Source organism: Schistocerca americana, unplaced genomic scaffold, assembly GCF_021461395.2.
Source record: "Schistocerca americana isolate TAMUIC-IGC-003095 unplaced genomic scaffold, iqSchAmer2.1 HiC_scaffold_81, whole genome shotgun sequence".
In the NCBI taxonomy this organism is placed as follows: Eukaryota; Metazoa; Arthropoda; class Insecta; order Orthoptera; family Acrididae; genus Schistocerca; species Schistocerca americana.
The window spans coordinates 791,793-812,647 of NW_025726577.1; positions in this window are offsets into that span (position 1 = coordinate 791,793).

Genomic DNA, 20,855 nt, shown 5'->3' on the forward strand with positions numbered 1-20,855 from the left:
CGCGGCGGCAGCTCGCCACAGCACTGCCCGGCCGACACGTGCGCCGCTGCCCCGTCTCGCGCACACTGCTGCAGACTCCCGAGTAAGCACTGTCTCATGGCACGTTTGTGTGCAGTACAATGGTGCGGATTGGTACGCAGTGAGGCTGGAAGAACAATTTATTCTGCATTTTCTTTATTTACATATGCACGTTTTATACTCATTGTGGCTGGCTGGGGTTGCCAAGCGGTTCTGGCGCTACAGTCTGGAACCGCGCGACCGCTACGGTCGCAGGTTCGAATCCTGCCTCGGGCATGGATGTGTGTCATGTCCTTAGGTTAGTTAGGTTTAAGTAGTTCTAAGTTCTAGGGGACTGATGACCTTAGAAGTTAAGCCCCATAGTGCTAGAGTCGTTTGAACCATACTCGTTGTGTAGGGCAATGTTTTTCGAGAAGTTGCTTCATATGAGCCTTAAATTCAGCTTGTATAGTATTCTGTCCAACAAGTGCCTCAACACATATATGAGTAGACATACAATACCTAAATTCTGCTCGAATACACCTCATACTAATAGACTCTCCTGGCACAGCGACAATACATGCATTCATACACTGCTCCTCTTAAGCTCAGATAGCAGCACGTCTGTCAGTCTGTAGCAGTCGCTAAGATGCAGTATAAATCATCCAAATTCTCCACACTCGAATGTTTTATTTAAATGCGCATATCCCCTGAAGTTCATTCAGTCATAGCTTCCCTGTACATATGCACTGTTGAAACCCTCCTCCCATACATTTTAATGTCGGTTGGTGATTGAAATGCAACTTCATATGTTGTCATCTACTTCTGGGTACACTCCATCATGCTACGCACCACGTCTGTCTGTCTGTAGCCATCCCAAACTCACTGTCGCGTTCTGGACCTACATTCACGCATTTGAGTAGACTAACAGTAAAATTATATGTCTTGGTGATAAGCAGTACACTTAACTGACACTTGCCGCCTTGAGGAAGCTCTGATGTCTAAAAGTAGAAAGACTGCAGGTCTGATAAATGTGGAAGGTAGGCCGTGGCTTGCTGCTGCATTTCAGCTGGAGTTCATTGGCCTGGTGTAAAAATACATAGGTATAATCCAATATATCTGTTTTTTGGCCCATCCCTGGTGACAGCACTTTGCGACGTTCTTTTCACTACTCTATACTGACCTGAAATGATACTTATTGGGCGAAAGCAGTGTTGGGAGGGGAATGGAGGGGTATTGGAGTGGGGAGGGAGGGGTGAGCGGATGGAAGGCGACATAAGCAACTGTGTCTGCTGTAAAACAAAAAAAAAAAAAAAATTGACAGATCGTGAGGCAACGATTTGCTCGCAGGCCACAGTGATCCCGTGGTATGGTCCCTCTCTGCAGTCTGTTAACGAACGAACAAGCATACAGAATAGGTTTCTAGATATGTGAGTGGTTGGAAAATTTCTTAATAACAAAACCCCTTACATTGTTGAGTGTTCACGAGAGACAGACATATCGCCAGGAGTGCCCCAGAACATAATCTGACACACAGGATGAGCTGATGATGCTGTGGTGTACAGGGAGATGTAATTGTTGAATTACTGTAGGAGAGTGCAAGTTGACTTAAGCAAAATTTGTTGGTAAGATGAATGGTAGTTAGGCCTAAATGTAGAAACATTCAAATACAGCAGTAGCCGTGCGCTACTTGACAGTCACGTCGATTACATGTCTAGCTGTGACGTTGCAAAGCGATATGGAATGGAATGAGCATGTAAGGGTACAGCACAGAAGGTGAATGCTCGGCTTCGATTGGGGGAATTATAGGAAAGTACGGTGAATGTGTAGAAGACATAGGACACTAGTAGAACCCATTCCTGAGTACTGTTTGGGTGTTTTGGATCTACACAAGGCCGTATTCAAGCAAGACGTCGGAGCAATCGAGAACTGTGCAGCCAGATTTGTTACCTCTAGGTTCGAACTCCATGCTAGTGTTATGAAGGTGGTTTGGGAGCCCAAATAGGAACCCCTGCAGGGAAGACGATGTTATTTTGGAGGAACACTACTGAGCAAATTTAGAGAAGCGACATTCGAAGCTGACTGCAGTACGATTTCACTGGCGTCAAAGTCCATTTGCTATAAGGAGCACTAAGATAGACGAATTAGGGTGTCTGTGGAGGCATACATATAGTCGCTGTATATACGAGCGTCATACGAAAGGAAATGACTGGCGGTGGTGCAAGGCAACTTCCGCCATGCACCATATTGTGACTTATAGAATATGTATGTAGATGCATATGTACCAGTACTCAGCATGCCACCTGGCGGTGTGTGGCGGAAGGTTCTTCAAGCATCGCCAAGTGACAGTCTCTTTACTGGGCTTGCCGCATCGTCTACGTGTTGTGCAAACAAAACAAAGTGTTTGGCTCGTCTTCCCTAGAAGATTTTCTATTTGATCGTTCCTATTTAAGTTGGTCCTAATTGTAATACCTTGGCATTTAGGTGAAACGGCACCCTTTCGATTTGTGTGACTCGTCGAGTAAAAGAAATATAACGGGTTCCTTCTAGTTCTCCTGTGGATGACGTAACAATTTTCATTATTTAGAACCAACTGCCACTTAACGGACCCCGCCGGTAACCTCTCTATATCATTTTGCCATTGCGTCTGATCTTCCGATGACGCTACTAGATGCTAAAAGACAGCATCACCTGCAAACAATGGCTGCTCAGATTGCCCCCTAAATCGTTTTTATAGATTAGGAACAGCACAATGACTACAACACTTCCTTGTTTTACTCGACGACTTTCGCGAACTCTCACCAGGCAAACAGGAATACGGCGGTCATCCGGAGGAGAGGCGTCACGTCACGCTTCCCGTGGTTTGGCCGTCCTGCGGCAGACTTCCGCTGCGCCCACCGTCATATTGAGCGCGCGCTCCCTGCGGCGCGCACTGCTTCTGTATGCGACAGCGGACAATGCAGCCGGCGGGCGTAGTTGCCACAGTGGCAGCTCTGCTTGCAGGAAATGCGACATCGGTGCTGGATTGCCTCTGCTGGCACCTCACCAATGTTACTGACTCTGGCAGAATCTATCAATTGAGCCCCGCTGAAGATTTGGTGCGATGGGACTACTGTGCTGATAAATGTAAGTGCTTTTTCGTGCAGTACAGACTGACAAGATGTTATGCACAGGGCAGTTTTCACTCACACACAGGCGCCTTGGCTTTGATATGCTCTTATCAAAGGTTATACGTTTTCTCCCTGACAGTGAAGGACCGCCTTGGGGACAAATTGCACTTCATTTTCACCCTTTTCGGTCAATGTACTTTGTAATAACCTTCTGCATGTGAAAAATATCATAAAGTACGATTTGGAAAGACGGTAAATTAAGCATCTATATTTGCGAATTGAGCCCAAAACGTTTTTCATATGTGTGAGAATAGATAGAAGTAAGATGTTGTGAAATACAACGAGTAGATTCTTTAAAACCAAAGCACCTTCTCGCATAATTTCTGACGTACCTCGTCATAATAGCACCCTTTACGTATTTTCCATAGTTCTGTATTCTACATAATCGTGGACATTGATATTACAATAAAAAACAATTCACAATGAATATAGTGATGTCAAACGGATCTTAACTACTTAACGTACAGCGATACATCGATAAGAAAGAAAATGAAATACAAACTAAGAACAAAATTTCGATCGTTGCTAAGCACAATGAGGAGTGGAAAGTTCCGAGTGATAAGAGAAAACGGTGGGCTGCATTCTGCGCTTCAGAAATTAACATTCGCCGTTGTGTCATCGCGGTGCAGAGGACGTATCCTTAGCGGTACAGCACAGACATCGGTGGCTGACGCCTGACGTGGCTGGGACGGAGTTCACTACCTTCACTGCAATGTTTAATTTCCTAAATTAAGTAAAATATTTTTGTAGTTGTAAAATTACCTTACAATGAGCCTGACAACGATCGTAGGGTTGAATCGCCTGTAGACGTATAGAAAAAGACCATCCTCCTTTCCTTTTTCGTGATGGATCTATGACTCTGTCGTTGAAATTTGGAAACGTGTGAATCGTTTTCTTTGCAATAGATAGCATGGCAAGATGAGACAGCCTATCTTCATCTCTGGTACTTCTAAGAAACTGTTTGATCCGCGACAACGTGCGGAAACACGTCTCTGCTTCACAGCTTCTCACGGGACAGCAGCCGCTAATTTCAGCAGATTCCTGACGTCGCCAAAAGGTTCTTGCAGATTGTTTTCAATGACAAACTTTATAAGGGCTCCTGCGCTTTTTTTTTCTTGAAACCTATTTCGAGAATAAATGGTCTGTAGCTCTGTTTTTAACTCAGCTTTACTTAAATAATTGATAGGACTGCGTAACAGCAGATAGCACATTTTCAGGACACTAATTTTTCAATGAAAGAAAGAAGCGGTGTTTGAGTAAATTAGAGGGCAACAAGTGGCTGCAGAATTCAAACCTCTGTTTCTTCTGTGATATCATTAACATTGTTTCTGATTTTAAAAATTTCGTTTCGGAATGATGCTGCTGCTTGCTTTATTGAGACGCGACCAGTGGTATATTTTTGGAATTGGCTGTACTAGATGTTCACGTAGGGCATACATACATATTATAAAAATGGATGTGTGTGTGTGTGTGTGGTTTGCAGATGTACCACATCCGCTCCTGAACCGATTTCAACCAAACTTGCTACATACATCTCTTACTGCCAGCAATGAATTGCTGTGGGCGTAATAACTACTCACCTATCATAGTTCAGGACACATAACGTCGTAAACAGAGAGATGCACGACAGATTGCCTCACAGTGCATGACGTCTAAATTTACTGCTTCTCCCCTACCACCTCTGTTCGCAGCACATTCTGCACACAGTACCGTCGTACACCAGGGAATGTACCTGCAAAGTCGTGCCATTGCATGACGCAAGGATCAGGAGATGTGGCGTCATGTATGAATTTTTAATACATTTATTCGTTAGAGCTGAGACACACACAGAGTCGAGTCCACTTAAGAGAAATCCCCGATACCTGGCAGAGATTTCATCATCTTTCAGCTGCGAAGCGCAAACGGCTGTAGGCGAAAACAGCCACCTGTAGGGCTGTGAAGAGTCTATGCAGACGTTTACAGAATCGCGGTCCAGACATGAAAATAAGCTGTGCTTACACTTCTGGAAATTATGCATATTTCGTTTCGTAATTTTAAGTGTTTTCATGAATACATATAAATGAATTTTTTTCGATATTACAGAAAAACGCAGTTCAATTTTTGTTTTCATTTCTCATTGAAAATTGCCAAATGAATAGCTGTACATTGCTGGGTTTGTCAGCTATTTATTTTTATAAGATATCCCTAACCGAAAGGAAATTTTTGTGTTATAGAGTTTTATCCTTAGACGACATCTTTGATTTACATTTGTTGTCTGGCTGCTGGTATCTTCAACGTGTTTAAGACATTCTGGAGTGTCCTCTCTATTCACATTAACTGTGAGCACTTTTCACGATTTAAAGTTCTATGTAATGGCTGATCCATGTGGGATTCTTTGTTTCACAACTGCATCTGGAACAGCCACTTTTCGAGGTGAATGACAGAAAAGTATTGCTACCTCCGCAGTAGTTCTGAAAAACGGTTTCATTTTTTTGTTTCGACTTGTCACTTGCGCAAAAATTAAGTTCAGTGAGTGTTCATAACAATGTACGTAATACACGAAATTATGCCCTTATATTACAGTTGATTGGATTTCTGTATGATGGTCACGCATGACGCTGGCGCCATCATAAATTTCAGATATTACGTTTTATTTCGTTTCTTGGACAACATGGGCGAGTACATCTTTAATTGAATCAGCCAAGGAGGTACCACTGATAAGCGATTGATTTGAAAACATGCAAAATCTTTCAACCGGCTCTTCAGCAGATAACAGAAAACGAAATACTACCAGTAACTGAAATTTAGAAGCTACATCAGATGTTTCATCTGCTAACAGAGACACAAAATCTGTCTTCGTCCTGACACACATGTAACGTACAGTCCAATAAATTCTTCTGTATACCCCTGGGTGCACCTAAAGACAGCAGAATTGTTCACGTGCTCTTTCACATCCGCAGCTGACGCGGAAGTGAAATTTACCCGTTCCCTAAGTATTCTAGGACTGTTAGATTCTACTGTTTCATCATGTACACGTAGCGCAAGTTCAGACTCACTGCAGAACTTTATCTTGGAAAGAACATAGCGAGTTTGTCTTATATCGCCGTTCTGTCTTTCTGTATTTTGCCTGACAGCTAGGATGTTGCATAATTTGTGTTTTTCCAACGACTGATAATGCTAAAAAAGCATTCTTATGTCCAGTAGATTCCCCACGCTTCTTAACCTTCTCTGTTAGATGACTTACAAGGAAACTGTTAAGTCCGACGTCGCAGGAACAGTCTTTAGTAAGGCTTATTCGAAAGTGAAAATTATGACCAGAAAAATATTAACTGGTGATGACGCACCATGTCCACAGAAAACGAGAGTCTGGGATGCGCAGAGATCAACCTTCTATGGGGTGCATGTATTACACCTCACAAAATGGATATCGTCGACATCCAAGAAATGTTAGAGAGAAACCATTAACTTGGACCATGGAAACCGAATAAAAATGGCGCGTCTCAATGATCACAAAGGTTCGCACCATCGAGATCAAAGACGAGCTCCTTGGCAGCTACGAAGCGTGCAAGGCATCCACTCTTGAAGAATGCATTCAGAAATCACATTGGAGTAACAGGGTGACGAGAACTGATGGAAAGTGATGGCGTGCAACCGAATGCGAAACAGCTTACCGTGAAACTGGCTGTCCTTTAAGGCGTTGATGCAGATAGTGCAATAATTTGTACGCACAGAAAAGACAAACATGTGGAGGTTGAATTAATCTGGTGGTTCCAGGTGGTATGAACTGCAATGTGACACACTTTCCAGGAGCGATAGTTTGTTCTTTAGGAGTATGACTTTTATACGCAGACTACGAATGAAACAAAAGCAACTTATTTTGACGAGCTATTAGCCAAATGCAGTGTTCATACTATAGTTGCAGTTATCTAACGCCCGTTCTCCCACTCTTGCTTGCTATGATGTAAATATCCCCTACTGCCCTTACCAAAGTCACTCACATGAGAAAGAATCGAGGGGCGCAAAGCAACTCTTAGTTCTTGCAGAGCAATGAATAGCGTTCCAGCATATATACCATCCGGTTAAAGAGTCAGTTAATTGTATACGAATTGATATTCCATGATCTTGACAGAATTCTCTTGATACCTTTAATTTCCAGGGTCCCTTTCATATGTGTTTCCTCTTCAAATGCAGATTGGTTGCAGTTGAAAACAAATTCCTTACTCAACGATAGGGTAAGTTTGAATACGCCCCTACAAATTTCTGGGCCGATTCCGTAGTATGCTGTGCATCGTTAAGTTTCGTTTGAAATTTCATTGTCCTACAATTCTGTAGCACAGTTTGACGTTAAGCAAGCATCCACTGCTTCTCTTGAAATCACTATATGTATGTCGCGCGCAGTTTGATGTGGATGACGTAGTAGGTCACCAGCATCTTCATCCCGTAAATTGTATCGAGCATCCTTGAAACGCGAAAACATCAGTTTTTCTGACAAGTGCGTCTTGTCTGTTCAATAACCGTAGTTTTTCTTATGCACTAACGGTCATATTTCTGCGAACTTCTTCAAAATACACTACTGGCCATCAAAATTGCTACACAGCGAAGATGGCGTGCTACAGACGCTAAATTTAACCGACAGGAAGAAGATGCTGTGATATGCAAATGATTAGCTTTTCAGAGCATTCACACAAGGTTGGCGCCGGTGGCGACACCCACAACGTGCTGACATGAGGAAAGATTCCAACCGATTTTCATACACAAACAGCAGTTGACCGGCGTTGCCTGGTGAAACGTTGTTATGATGCCTCGTGTAAGGAGGAGAAATGCGTACCATCACGTTTCCAACTTTGATAAAGGTCGGATTGTAGCCTATCGCAATTGCGGTTTATCGTATCGCGACATTGTTGCTCGCGTTGGTAGAGATCCAATGACTGTTAGCAGAATATGGAATCGGTGGGTTCCGGAGGGTTATACGGAACGCCGTGCTGGATCCCAACGGCCTCGAATCACTAGCAGTCGAGATGACAGGCATGGCTGTAACGGATCGTGCAGCCACGTCTCCATCCCTGAGACAACAGGTGGGGACGTTTGCAATACAACAACCATCTGCACTAACAAATCGACGACGTTTGCAGCAGCATGGACTATCAGCTCGGAGACCATGGCTGCGGTTACCCTTGACGCTGCATCACAGACAGGAGCGACTGCGATGGTGTACTCGACGACGAACCAGGGTGCACGAATGGCAAAACGTCATTTTTTCGGATGAATCCAGGTTCTGTTTACAGCATCATGATGGTCGCATACGTGTTTGGCGACGTCGCGCTGAACGCACACTGGAAGTGTGTATTCGTCATCGCCATACTGGCGTATCACCCGGCGTGATGGTATGGGGTGCCATTGGTTACACGTCTCAGTCACCTCTTGTTCGCATTGACGGCAGTTTGAAAAGTGGACGTTATATTTCAGATGTGTTACGACCTGTGGCTCTACCTTTCATTCGATGTCTGCGAAACTCTACATTTCAGCAGGATAATGCACGACCGTATGTTGCCGGTCCCATATGGGCCTTACTGGATACAAAAAATATTCGACTGCTGCCCTGGCCAGCGCATTCTCCTGATCTCTCACCAATTGAAAACGTCTGGTCAATGGTGGCCGAGCAACTGACTCGTCACAATACGCCAGTCACTACTCTTGATGAACTGTGGTATCGTGTTGAAGCTGCATGGGCAGCTGTACCTGTACACACCATCCACGCTCTGTTTGACTCAATGCCCAGGCGTATCAACGTCGTTATTACGGCCAGAGGTGGTTGTTCTGGGTACTGATGACTCAGGATCTATGCACCCAAATTGCGTGAAAATGTTATCTCGTGTCAGTTCTAGTATAATTTATTTGTCCAATGAATATCCGTCTATCATCTGCATTTCTTCTTGGTGTAGCAATTTTAATGGCCAGTAGTGTATATTCGTGATTGTTGTTTTCGTATGCCACGGATGATTTTCCAAATACAAAATTACGTTTAGTACCAACTCCTAGGACAGCGACTGTCCTTCAGTACGTTTCCCTGGAAACGGCAACTGGGGCTCCCTGTCCGACAGTGGCGATGAACTGCACCACACCTGTTTCAGTAACACTTTCTTTCTATTGCCGTGCACGTATCATCAACACTATATGCCTTTTGTACATTGTTCACACGACACGACCCATTCCACTGACTCATTTGCAGAAAGCCTAATCCTTCATCCGCCACTTCTTTCTCACTCAGCGAAATTTCTTGGGTTTCTTTCTGACGGAATCTCAACTTGGGCTACTGTTACTGGAGATATAACGCAATGTTTGCTTTGTTTATCGTTGCCATTGCTCTGCTTTGTATCAACACCATTAGCACTGTAGCACTACCGTGAGTTACTCGTCGACTAAGCAGTTCAGCTACGCTCCGTAGCCTCGTGCTGTCGACAGCATTTGATAGCTCCAGTCCCTCCCCCTGTTGGCATCTGCAGCCAGTGTTGTGTTAGCACGGTAGGCAAAATATGGGGCGTCGTATGACGTTAGATCTGACATGCCAACGAATGTACAGCTTGTGCCTTTACCCTTAGCTAACAGCAAACACGGAAAACAAAATGGGTAATTGGTAGGAGTGAAGCAGGCAATGCAAATGTTGGTTTTACGTCCATTTACATTAACACACCTGGAGGATGCCTTACCTCGGCTTGTTTACGCTTGCCTTAACTCGAGCTGAGGCGGCGGCCAGATGTACTCCCGCAATTTCATTACTTCAGACTAATTATATTTTTTGCGCTGCTATTTTTTTCCGCCAGTATATTGCTGGCGATCTTTCCCATCACTCCTGTCTGCTGTAGGAATGCCCATAAACTTCCTCACGGAGGTTCAGAAGAGAAAGTGAACCTTGGCAATCCCGGGTAATGCTTTCAGTCATACACTTGCTATTTGAACAAGATAAAAATATCACACGATAAAAACTAAAGATGCAGAAAAAATGATCTCATACGAGGCAGAATCGAAGTACGATCGTTTCATTACATATATTTATAATCTGCACAACCAGCTCTTTTCTGGGGCATGTAGAGTTTCCAGACTTTAGAGGTTCCAGGCTGTGGCTGGAGTGTGTTCCCACGGCCGGAGAACGTGAGCGGCCCGCGGCGCGAGTCGGCCAGTGTGGGGGTGGGGGCCGTGGCCCGCTGCGTGGGAGGCCGGCCTGCCTGCAGCCAGACACACAGGTCGGGGAGTACGTGGAGGAGGCGCGCCAGTCGGCCGTAATCACACTTAATGGTAACAGGGGTAGTTTCCTTTCGTTACAGAATTTGTCAGGGAAAGGCATTGGTCGTAACTGAGGCATTATTCCAGTACGGGAAGCTTCCAGTATCGCTACACAGTTGGCGGGGACAGGCTCTCGCGAGAATATACGAGAAACACCGAGTCATACAATTGTACGTCGCAGGTTACGGAGAGCGCCAAGTGAGTCAGTCGGCCCTCAGACACGACGAGGCGGAGGTCTCCGTGTTGGCTCAGGAGCGTCGACTTCCCTCTGTACGAGTCAATTACGTTCATTGATATCAGGTGTGCATTACTGGAACGTTCGCAGTGGTTAATTACAAGTGGCATACAGCAATGGCATCCCGATTTTTCGGTTAACAGTAGCAGCTGCCCGCAGTCCCATCAGAAGCGACTGTTTGTATGTTTACAGCCCGGTAGCCACACCGACGGCGAGTGACGTCATCAGGGCAGGTATGAAACTTTTAGAATGTTTACCGGCGAGGTCAGCTCACCGCCGAGGTAGCCTCAGCTGGACTCCCTAAGCGAAGCGGGTCTTACGAGTGTAGCTGCGCGGGCTAACCGTCTGTTCCTTCACAGAGACATTACGCTTTCTTCTTTCCTTTTGCTTCATTTTGTACTCACTGAGGGTTTTATCACGCATTTGCTCAAAAAGACGTGAGCCTCGTGAGGGAATGAGCAGGCAGAATATCTTTTGTGTGTCCAGAGATTCTGCCGCAAAGTTTCTGGCAGGTGAGAACAGATCAGCGCTTTTTAATGCAAACCCACTCTCCGCCACTCAGTGCCTTCATTGCTGCTTTATCTGCGGCGAGGAACCGTATGTCAACCGCACTTGCATATCGGTCGACAATTTCAGTTCGATTATTTCAAAAATGATCTCAACATTTGATGAGTACTTAGCTATTACATTTGTTTTCTCCCAGCTCCGTAAGCGCTGAACGTTCCCACACAAGTACAAAGGGACAGAAGTACAACTACTGCCTCGGAAGTGTACAGAACAACGAATGGCGGCGCCTCTGCTACTTACCTAACGAGATACCCTGAGTAAACACGGCTACAGCTAAGAGGAAAATACAGCTCAGACGCGGATCCCAGAGATTAAAGCGAGAGGAGAGTGGTATGCCGATTACATCATTGGGAATTCCAGCTTTTCAGGCTGCAGTTACTTGACTGTGACGCAGTACTTGGCAGATAGACTGTGATGAGACAGGCCAAGTGTGCGGCGCTCCAGGAGATGAGAGTACAGAATGCCCGGGGTCGTCATTCACGGCCCAGCCTGGACTGGAGATCTGAAGTCGCCAGGAAAGGCTCCCACCGGCTGCCGCTCCAGTCTGGAGCGCCCTGCCGCCTGCAGCCCAGCTGCCTCTCGGCCAGCCTGGAGTCTCCTCTCCAGCCCCGCACTGCCAGCTCTGACACCAACGTGAGACCATAAGTCTTATTCCCAATCTCACCAATCAAACCAGTTAACGATAAGTGTGATTTTGACTTAAATATTACTGTGTGCGCCTAGCCAGGTACATCGCACGTTCCTGTGGTAGCGGTGATAACTCTGTCAAGCTGGGGCAGAACAGATGGCTGACATGCGACATTAAATTATTTTGTTGAAAGGATGTCGAAAATATCGCAAGCGAGCTGCCTCAAGGACTCAGAAATGTAACAGCTGCGACCAGTGTAACCAATCACGTATTGTATACCGAGTGGCTCCCCGTGAGATGGGCGAGAGTGCAACGTGGCATTCTCCGCTCTGCTCAGGGCGTCGATGCACGGACCGCCCACACCGATGCTGCAGTCAGAACTTGGGCTCATACGGAATGACGGCACAGTGTCCAGTGTTGTACTGTCGGCGCAGCTCTTCCCGCTTCCTCGCCAAGGGCAGCCGCAGCAGTGGCCGCCGTGCTGACAGTCGGCTGACTTGTTGACCTTTTGCTTGTAGAAGTGTGCAGCACACCTCACGCCGAGTCGATTATCGTTGGCTGCAGCTCTCTTAGTGTTTCACTTTCAGTAGCTGCTGGTACTGATGAGCATATGAGTAGCCCGTGGAAGCTCGTGAGTCAGAGTGCAGACCTCGAGGTGACTGAAGAGCGTTTTGCAGATTGGCCACCGTGGTTCTCGACGTGCGACAGCCTGGAGCAGCCGTCCCCCGCGTGGTCAGCTGCGCGGCGCCTGGCAGACCGCCTCAGGGACTCCGGACTGTCGCCGCCGCCAGCAGCTGGAGCGGCGGTGGGAGGGGGGTGCGCCGGCGCCCTGGCGCAGCTCCGCCGCCTCAAGTGGGACGAAGCCGTGGAACTCTTCGAGGAGCTCGACTGCCGGATCGCTGACGACTGTATCGACTCCCGCTGTGTACCGAGGTATGTAGACCACTCGATGCCATTACTACTAACCGTACAACTAATTCTTTCCTTAAATTTATTCTCAATGCTGTCACCTACTTTTCCTATTTTGCGATACTAACTATCTGTCAATAAGGGCACATCTGTGACCCAAAGAGGAAGCGCGGTAATACCTTCTGCCGCCGCCTCTTCTGTTGACACTTTCCACCGAGCAGTCAATGGAATGTGCCTCGTGGCACACGTCTCTCTCCGCTCTCTGTCTCCGCATGTCGCTACAGCAGACAGTAAATGATCTGATGATGACAGTCACAGACTGAAAGCGGTAACGAACAAAAATAGCTTTTCATCGAGACTGCTTGCCTTACTAAAATTGAATTTATATTCCTATTTCCCAACCGTATTATCAAAAATCAATAAAAGTACAGTGTCGTTTGAGATGACAACAGCTGTAGCTCGATATCGTTGTTAGTTGTAAATTAGTTCAAAAGTGAACAATAAACACTGCAAGTGGCTAAATTAATTACTTTTCGAAAGAAGCAATTATAGAGTCAACACCCAGCACCACCAGATTACAGTAATACTCCACAACATTTGCTGTACATACGTAATTAAAATCTCTAACATGGCAGCAGTCAGCAACAGTAAAATTATGGAACCCATAGGAATCGAACAGCCAACCAGTGGCACGTCAGATGTTTATTCACTCTTTTACCTTGCTTTACTGTTCATTAAGCCATCTGGCTATACGTTAGAATTTATATGGGTCATTTTAGTGTTGACTGAGCTTTATGACCTGTTTTCTCTTTTCACACAATAAGTTTACACACGTTACTACTTCTTCCAAGGAAGAAAGGCTTATATCCGTTTAAACCTAGGTAAGGATTCGAATAAACTTGTCAAGTACAACTAGCTGGTGCATGATTCCCATTCTTTCCATAAATAATTAACTTATAGTAAGACAGTCACATTCAAGCCAACTTTTGCTTCAAGGATCATGAAATGACATCACGGTATTACCGCCTCTACCCTCGAAGACTTCGTCAACTCGGCGGGGAAGAGAGTTCCGGAAGTTTCTTCAGATACGCAGCATCTGCCCGAGGCCTCCCACTGCTGCATCAGATCCCGCAGAGCTACCAGTGTGTGGGGATATCGGCTGCCACGTCTCAGCCGCTGTTCCAGACAGTACCGTACAACGTCTGCGGCTCTGAGACCGGGTTGTCTAGTGTTCGCCTCGAGGTGCTGTAGGGCGCCCGAGTGTTCGTGAAACCGGGAGTGTATGCACGCAGCCCTGGGAACACGACTGTGTGTGTCATCTTCTACAACGCAAGTGTCCAGAGAATCGGGCAACACTTCGTCACCGACAATGTTGAAATAAACGTGCTGCTTCAGGTTCACATTAACCTTGGTGACTGAATCCAAGTCACGGCGACAGAAACACCCCTATGACACCATGCAACCACCAGTGGCTTGAACTGCATCCTCTATAGGCCGTCGGTCCCATCGCCACCTCCATAATTTCAGAAGAGGCGAAATCGCGCGACTCGTGTGACGCACCTCCACCCAGCCACTGTCCGTCTCTGCGTGGTTTGGCCCACTCAAGACGCGCAGCTGTGTGTGTCTGTGTGAACGACGGCCGCCGACTCCAAATGTCGAGTCTGTGCAGCTGCCTTCCGAACGATTGCTAGGCAGCTGGTTCAGATGGAGCTGCTTTGCCAGGCATTGGCAGTTTGCGTCTGGTTTGAAAGCGATCGCCAGTCACTTGGAGTGACACTCGTCAACAGCCCTGTCAGCTAGAATCTTTTTACGCCACTGCCTCACATCACTACGAGTGGTTCACCATTCGTTGCAGATACTTGGACAGTCCACATTGGTAGACCAACAGATCGTGTAAGCCAGCAGTCTGGCTTTAGCTGTCGCCGCGGTCGCACGCTCCTCGAGTTTGCTCCGTGAACGTTCAGTGTTTACGCCAGTGTTTTCGTGTTTCGTGACTGTTTATTGGCTATTGGTCTTCGTTCATGTTGTCTTTCTACGTAGTGCTGTTGGGATTTCGGCGTTGTCCGAAATTTCTTCGCTGCAGAACACCGTGGCAAACTCCGTGAGAAAAAACACCGTGATTTTCACCTTCGACAAGTACACCCGTCGAGTACAGCCCTCTGCACTGGAAATACACGACTAGATTACCGAGGTATTTGGGCTTCATCCTGAATCTGCTCATACCATGCAGCTAGACTCTGATGAATACTGCATGTTTGTAAAGTTTAACGATTCCGTGAGTGTAGACCGCTTTCTGGAAAAATTTGGTTATGAAACGGAATTTATATACCGTGATATACTAAAAGTACTGTAAAACTCAGGAATTCCGAGTCTGTAATTAGAAATGTTAGGGTTTTGAATATTCCCATAGAAGTAGACAACTCGAAAATTAAAAATGTCCATTCAAAATGTGGGGTTGTCAGGCAAATAGTCAACGAAAGGTGGGCTTCGCATTTCAAGCTGCAGTGCTTTAACGGCATTCGCTCCGTGGAGATGGAAGTGAAGGCAAACATTCCCTCCCACATCTTTGTTGACGGGCACAAGGCGCATGTTATTTACTCAGGGCAAACCCCTACATGTCATGTATGTAACGAGTCAGGACTGCCCTCGCCGTGTTTTTGTGCTAACAAATAACCTTACGCAACGCCGGAAATTAACACTCAACGATTTGTTGCCAGCCAGTAATACAACAGAGGCGGCGGCTGTCGTGGATCCTGTTACTACCTCTGAAAATGTTGCACTTAATGTTAATGACTTTCCGCCTTCAAAACCTGCATTATCTGCTGAAATTCCGTCCCGTGACAGCGAGACTCCCACTAAAAAGCGTCCTCTAGAGGACACTGAAAAAAATGTTGATGAGGACTCTTCCTGTGAAACACCCGTTGCCAGGAAGCCGAAGCCAAGTCCTGTTGGAAGTGGTAAAAGGAGATGAAATGCAGGTCGATTTGGCTCCCACTTCCGCACAAGGAATTATACCGCCACGAGCAGATAGTGACGCAGCTGGTAGTGACCTTTCACGGAAATGTGACCCTGAGCCTGAGGTCACAGCTGCAATAACCGCATCGAGTGCACAGCCCATACAGTGCGAACAGTACGAGGAAGTACCAAGTAAACAACCTGCTGGCTCCGAAGCGCAACACCGCACCGAAGGAGGAAATAAACAAGCATCACCGACTCGCCAGCAAGACAACGCAACTGACAACACCCCGGAGCCAAATATTGACGACTCGCAAGCCACAGCCGTTGCGCAAGACGGCCACCGTCGGAGGCTGCGACCGAAACAAGGTCTTGCTGTCACGCGTCATCGAGCGAAAGCCGCACCAGAGAAGAAAGACGTCAAGAAAAAGAATATTAAATATGAAGTCATCAGGGCCAACACTGACGAGGAGAAAGAGAAAGACCACAGTGACTTATAGCAATGCATTGTCAGGATTTCAGGATAATTTTCTTTTCAAGCACTTTGTTTAAAAGCAGTAAAATTTTTCTATGAAGTTAGTGCATTTAATGGGCACACAGCTTGTAAGGATCGTGACTTGGAGAGAAGGTCGTTGCTGCTATAATCATACCGATCCTCATCCCAAATAGCTTCTTCTGGTATGTCTGTGATGCAAGTTTATAGCACTACTACTATTAACATTAATAAAATACAGTCGCCCTTCAAATTGGCATGATCAGAAGAATTCTTGTACTAGTCTGGGACAGATATCGCGTTGCTACAAGAAGTTGCGATGACGGCATTTCGGATCCCAGGCTTTTTTGGAATTGTTAGTGTTTCTACGGAAGCCATATCGGTACAGCCGTTCTTATAAGGGAAGGCATTCCGGTGACTGAAATCGAACGACTAGAATCAGGAAGAGCCGTAGGCATAAAAATTTTCGATATGACCGTGCTTAACCTTTACGCCCCATCAGGAAATTCCCATAAATTGGATGGTGCGATGTTTTTTCAAGATGAACTAATTTATTTATTGAGGAAAAATCCGTGTTCTCTTATATTAGGTGGACATATTAACTGTGTTTTAAACCAGAAAGATCAACAACCCAATTTCAACTACTCGCCACAGTTAAAAAAGTTAGTAAGTGATCTACAACTCAAAGACGTATAGGAACTTCAGCCCCGACATCAGTCGACTCCACGTATATAACCAGCCACTCCCGCAGCAGACTAGATAGAATTTACGTGTCACCAAATTTGCAAAATTTTTTATTAAACGTTGAAACTGTTCCCGTGTATTTTAGCGATCACAGTACACTTTTAACTTGCTTTAATTTAAGTGTACAGCCAACCCGTCGATTCAGAGGGCAATGGAATTTGAGTATGTCTGTTTTAACTGACGAAGAACTGGAACAGAAAATAAGAGTAGCGTGGACTATGTGCCTCCGCACAGCAGACAATCACCCAACAGTGACTGGTGGGCTAGGAGGGCTAAACCAAGGCTGCTGAAAGTTGTCGTGCAGTATAGTGTAGCGAGGCGCAGGGAGTTGAGGAATACAATGGAGTTTTATTATAAAGTTTTAAGAGACTTTTATCAAGAGGCAAATGATGACGTAATTCGTCTGAATGATATCAAAAAACAAAAGCCAAGTTATTAAGCATTAAACAGCAGCAGATGGAGGGACTAAAAATTAAATAGAAAGCCACATCAGCAGCAGCTGGTGAAACTGCTTCTCTGTATCACTTGGTGCGGCATGCTGAAAACAGACGTCAAGCTTTTATTGATGAAGTCCAGACGCACACTGGTACAAGGTTCACATGCCAGAAAGAAATACTGGACCAAGTCCACAGGTACTATGACAACTTATATGCCCCTACCACAGTGGACGATGCAGCTCTCGAGGACTTTCTCACTATTTTAGGTCCACAGTTGTCGGGAACAGAAAACGCTGACATCCTGTCACCTATTACTAAAGATGAAGTGCATGAGGCAGTGCGTAACTCACCTCTCAAAAAATCTCCGGGACTTGGTGGCCTCCCTGTGGATTTTTATGCCCGCTACTGGTCTGTAATTGGGGACAAGATCACTTCCATGGCGAATGTGGTCCTGACCGGAAAAGCGGTCCCTGCAGAGTTTAAGGAAAGTAAAATAGTACTGATTCCTAAGAGTAAAGGCAAAACCAACTTAAACAATTTTCGGCCGCTTTCGCTACTAAATTCAAATTACAAAATAATTTCGCGTATTATCAACAAAAGATTCCCTGCCTTTTCCAACAAAATATTGAGTCATCATTAATCTTGTTCTCCAACCAGAACGATATTCGAAAGTCTATCTGCATACAGAGATGTCATTGCAATTAAGTCAGTGGTAAGTATAAAATGTGCTTTAATCTTTATAGATTTCAACAAAGCTTTTGACCGCGTTAGTCATAGATACCTCTTTGCGACGCTGTCAAGAATGGCTTTCCACCCTCAGATTGTCAACATGCTAAGAAATATTGCAACAGGTATAAATGCGAAAATAGCAATCAATGGCCAAACATCTAAACCCATACAGATAAGGCGAGGGGTTCCACAGGGCAGTCCCTTATCTATGTTTTTATTTTCCGTACGTTTAGAGTCCTTTCTCCACGCAAGACTAACAGGCATAACATTGAGTGGTGAGAAAACCGTCATACGAGCTTATGCTGATGACGTGGGTGTTGTAATAAGGAATAAGGAGGAGACAGTTACACTGGAAAGAGAAATCCAAAAGTATTGTCTAGCGTCGGCAGCGACAACCAATGAAAACAAAAGTAAAATATTGAATCTGCGGGGCCTAGATCACCTCCGACTGGCATGGGCAAAACAAGACAACAAACACAAAACTTTGGGAATAACCTTAATGGCATGTCCGATGAGGATGGCTGCTTTTAACTGGACGGAAGCTAGGAGGAAAGTTCATGGTGCTGTAATGGAGAACATCCATCGAACTGTGGACCAGGTGCGAAAAGTCAGATTCATAAACTCCTGCATTTGTCTAAAACGTATTTCACTGCACAGGTATTTCCAATCCCCAAACTAGTATCGAAAGGGATCATGTCCACTGTTACCAATTATTTATGGCGAGGAGATATATTCAGGCTCGGTGCGACTACCGTTATACTTGATGTCAGAAACGGGGGCCTCGGTTTGATGGACATTCGAAATAAAGCGTCTGCTCTGTTCCTCAAACGGACTTTCCATGTACTCCGAGAACTTACACAATGTATAACCGCAAAGCTCTTTGAGGCTGTGACACCCCATAGCCTGCAAGCACCGATTGATGTGCGAAGGATTAATGCCCGTCTGCAGTATGTGAGGAACTTTTCCCTCGAAGCAAGTTACCTTAGTGACGAAATCAGAAGCAACACATGTATCACAAAGCGCGACATCATACTTGAAAGGAAGTTAAATGAGGGCAGAAACAAAACTGAAAAGAAATTCCCTAATTGTGACTGGAAAGCTGTATGGCGGAACATCAACTATGCCGGGCTATCTGCAGACGCTATTTCCGCATGGTACAAAACAGTTAACAATGTCATCAGCACCAACGAGAGACTATATGGGATCTGTTTAAACCAGACACACCTTTGTGGAAAACGCAATCTGGCGGATACACTCATCCACAGATTCACCTGTGGCGGCAGTGTGAATAACTGGAATTGGGTCAGGCAACAAATCGCCTTTGTCGCCAGATCCTCGGCCGAATATATAACGCAATCGCTCCTCCTGAGACCAGACATGACATACGTTCCGAAATTAAAAACCAACGCCATTAGCTGCTTACCGGGAAAATATGTTAGTTATGTCATCAACAAACTTGGGTCGGACAACATGAAGTGTGAATACGCAGAAATCAGCACGTATCGCAACCACAAGAAGCACTACGGCAACATGCTGGAGATCATTTTTGAAAGAATGGGTGTCGGTTAAATATGTGGAACCACTACAACACCTTGGACGAGAACGAACAGAAGAAAATTAAAAGTCAGTTGTGTTATTATTATTTACTATTACCTTGCTTCCGAATCTTCTATGTTACACGAAGAGTTTTCTCAAAACATTTTGTTCAGAATTACTCGTGTTCGACTTCCAAAGTATTTGTGTGATTCAAGAAAAATTGTTAAGTTTTTATAAGTGTTCAGTTCCTACTCAGAGAAGAGGTTTCTTTGTGTTTCTTACATCGGAGAATGGGAATTTTGCGTTAAGATTTCTGCACACTTAGTGCTATGACCCAACTGGGGACGTGAGAAAAGGGGTGGGAGGGGTTTGGCCCTCGACGCACCGGCAGTGCCGTGAAGAGACCCCACTGCTAGTGCGGCGTGTACCACGACCTGTGACCTTCCTTAAAAAAAAAAAAGAAGTAGTTAGCGCGCGGGAATAGGATACGGAAGCTCATGGGTTCGCGCGTGGGTGGATGCGAAAAATTCTTTTCCTCTTCATGAAAAAAGAAAATAAAAAAAGTTGGTAGAGCTCTTGCCCGCAAAAGGAAAAAGTCTTGAGTTCGAGTCTCGGTCCGGCACACAGTTTTAATCTGCCAGGAAGTTTCATACCAGCGCACACTCCGCTGTAGAGAGAAAATTTCATTCTAGAAAGAATATATTGTTACAATGGGAAACGTATAATTTTAGAATTGTACATTTGCATTCAAAACGCTCTCAGAAAGATGTATGCGTTAATGGCACAAGCTGTTGCTGATGTCCCTGTCTGCTATTTCCAGTTTGGTTGGTATCTCGGTATTGCAGATGACGTCCATGTGTTACTATGGTTTACATGTCTGTTATAACGTTCTGAGCAAAAATAACACATTCCCAAAAATATGCGTATCCCAATGCGATAGTTTACTCTGCAAAAGAATAAAGGAAACCCGCTGGTGATAATGTAATATGGCCGAAATACGTATCGGTAAGAAGAGAAGAAACCGTGTTTGTTCAAGGTTGAATCTTTTCAAATTTTTGTTCTTAAATCAAAGACGAGATAAAAAGTGAGATTTCATGTCGAGAAATCACCTCAAGATGAATACCTACTCACAACATTCCAAGAAGTTGTATGAAACGAAGAACCTGAGGATACAAGACGGATGCCTGGCTGTCGC